We start from the raw sequence: 3286 nt of genomic DNA, 5'->3' as shown, positions 1-3286 counted from the left end.
GAAATAAAATCCCTGCCACATGAGACTGATGCTTTCAGCCAAATCTAATTCAAGGTGAGGCACTGCAATTATTCACGTTGCTCCAGCAGATGTAATTTGCACTACACCAGTTGCTCTGTATGTAGAAGAATTTTGGACTTGTAATTCCAAGCAATTTCGCAGACAAAAATACCCTCATCTAAGCATTACCTTAGAGTACATCTCGAAGATGCATAGGCGACTGATGAGGCAAAGTGCCTGCATTATTGATTTTCCCTCTAAGCAGGAGAACAGAACTCCGGTGCACTGCAGTGTGCTTGCTTGATGATGTTTCCTCCACTGATCTCCACTTACAAAGCACTTCAAGGCTGCTTCTTTTTTTTTTTTTACACACAAACTCACACATTTTTATTCATGCACTTTTGGTTTTTAATGTTTACGGTTGCTCCATTGTTGCAAAAGATTTGTTACAGTGATACAGAAGAAATACCATACCACAGTATGTTTATGCACAAAATAATAATTGTAAGGTAGTTCCTATAACAATTCATTACTAAATGAGTGAGCACCAGTGTTAGGGAGAAACAAAATTAAACGTAGCAATGCAAGTAACTTATTGAACGAAAGTGGGCGTGATGTTCGTTCAGTTTGTCATGTTAGTCAGTCTCAATCACAACAAGGAAAGGAACCATGTAAAATGACTCATGATAATAATAAAAATGACATGAGTAGGGTATCAAAACTCTTAATTTATTTAGCAGATTATTGTTGTTTTATAGTTTGATATAGATTTGAAGACATGCAAATTTTAAAAAAGGATAATAAGATTTGTTTTAGTCATGAACAACTCAGTGATATTTAACAAATAACAGTTGAATTAATGGCTCATAAAACACACAAAAGACACTAGCTTTTCATCATATACTGTAATAATTCAGCTAACAGTAGTGTAGATTTTGTGGATAGCAGCTCCTTTTTTAATAAGTAGAATTGTGATCCGACAAAATGCTATACATCACTGTAGTTTTTTTTTCATAGTGTAGCTCATTTGGAAAAGACTGATTCGTTCAAAGGAATCTGTTTGTTTGGATTGTTCATGTAAATAAAAAACAGATTAACTGACTCTTACAGTATTTTAATTCTTTATAGCTAATACTTAGCTCATCACTATGTTTTCGACTTTAAAAACTAGGGTAGTTTTTAGATGCATTTAATGTAAATACAAAGTCCTTAAGAATCGGCAAGTACTGTGTGCATCAAAAGTTGAATTGATTGATAAAAAGTTGATAAATTGATCAAAAGTGACAGTAAAGAAACTTATAATATCTATTTCAAATAAATGCCATTCTTTTGTACGTTCTAGTCATTAAAGAATCCTAAAATAATACAGCACAAATGTTTTCAACACTGATAATAATAAATGTTTCTTTAGCACGAAAACAGCATATTAGAATGATTTCTGAAGGATCATTGAAAATTAAGCTGAAAATTCAACTTTGCCATCATATGAATAAATTACATTTAAAATATATTCAAAGATAAAACAGTTACACACATTACATTGTAAAAATATTTGTGTATCACTGTTTTAACTGTATTGTTGTCAAAGAAGTGAAGCCTTATGATACAGTACAGGTGAGCACATGATACAGTACTTCTTTCAAAAACATTATTAATCTCACCGACCCCAAACTTTTGAACTGCAGTTTATCTGTTCAAGTCAAATAATGTCATGTTAACTGTTCCTTTACTCACATATTGCTTTTGTGCAAGATAAACAGGGCTATCATTAAATTCAAAAATATATAATTGTAAAATATACTTTAAAAAGATATTGCCTCAATGTAGTTATGTTCTGTTACTAGCTTGTATTGTAGTCAGCTATTTCAAAAGAGCCCCTTTGGCAGTAGTTTAACTACTTTAAACAGTGAGAAACATATAGCATGGAATAAAACTGTTTCAAAGTAGTTCTCCAACAGAGGTCAACACACAGAAGTAATAGGCACTGACACCACCTGGAATAAAGACATCTCAAAGATCTAATAGTGCACACCGGGCTACTGCAGACGGTTTAGGCAATGACAGGATTGCGACGGCTTTACGTAATACAACGTTCCAGACGAAGACCTACGCGAAACAAAACACACACACACACACACACATACAAAAGTATTCTCTTCCTGTGTGCCAGCTGCCTGCTCTGCACCCTGGCCTAGTTTCACACCATCTATTTTTAGAAAATCAGTGTCTTTCTCACAACCCACCATATGACTGTGCTAATGTCCTTCCATATGACGTCAAGAATTCATGAAGCAGACATCACTGAGCAGGCCTCAAAGGGGCTTGCGGAAGGTGGTCTCTGGATTATTATTGATTAAAGAGTGCTTTCTGACGTCTACACTACGACATCTGGCTGCTCCCTGCAGACTGGAGACCACTCGGAGAGGAGGATTATCTTTCTATACGAGTTATGCGATTGCATCATGAGGGAATTATATGAATGACATAAGCATTACAAACAGATATTCATCTCAGGCATCTCAACATGCCGGTGCATATCATTACTTGCTAAAGTGTTAACATAAATGCACTCATGTTTTTACACTAGAACGATGTCCTAACATGGGTTTAGTACACTGAAATAGGTGCTTTTTCAATTTTGGAAAGGATTTTTAACATACAGTGCATGTACACAGTACACTGCTTCGTGTCATTTTGAGATAATTGAATAAAAATGGCTGTGGAATATTTCATACCAAAATGGCTGCTGCTCTTTCTGTGTTCAAGGTTAGTATGTCCTCGGATCATTAGCATTCAAGAGTCAACAAAATGACAACACTTTTATAAATAGAAGCAACATTAAATAAATATTTTTTTCTGTCTATTTTGTGACAGAGTGGATATGTTATGCTTTATAAATCCTTTCAAGCATAAAAAACAAGAAATTCTGAATGCTAGAAAAGAACTTGCCAACTTGGCTCCTCTGAAGACCCAAATAATGTCACTTTCTCTTCCTTATGTCATTTAACGTGACAAAAACATGACACTATAAATTGAGGTACACCAAATAAGTGGTGTGGAAAGCGGAATCAAAACTCACATGGATACAATTATTTAATTCACCATATAAATTTAATAAACTGTTAAAAAAAAATTAATTAGCCGTTTAATTCAAATTAAAGGTTGTTATATAAATATAACTGATGATGGGAAAAAACAATATACAGAGCATTTTATCATTCTATTTATTTATTTTTTATTAAATTTTTTATGTGTACAATTAATTTACCTGAGGGTGAGTAAATGT

At 33.7% G+C, this 3286-nt stretch overlaps 1 protein-coding gene across 1 annotated transcript in view; it reads right to left on the bottom strand.

Moving 5' to 3' along the window:
• The window catches only part of LOC107590901 (MAM domain-containing glycosylphosphatidylinositol anchor protein 2-like), a 192126-nt gene that overhangs the window by 127131 nt on the left and 61709 nt on the right, over positions 1-3286 (bottom strand). The window lies entirely within an intron of this gene.

Source organism: Sinocyclocheilus grahami, unplaced genomic scaffold (assembly GCF_001515645.1).
Source record: "Sinocyclocheilus grahami isolate Dianchi unplaced genomic scaffold, SAMN03320097.WGS_v1.1 scaffold134.1, whole genome shotgun sequence".
Classification (NCBI taxonomy): Eukaryota; Metazoa; Chordata; class Actinopteri; order Cypriniformes; family Cyprinidae; genus Sinocyclocheilus; species Sinocyclocheilus grahami.
The sequence above is the reverse complement of the archived record's forward strand: the minus strand, read 5'-3'. Positions and strand labels throughout refer to the sequence as shown.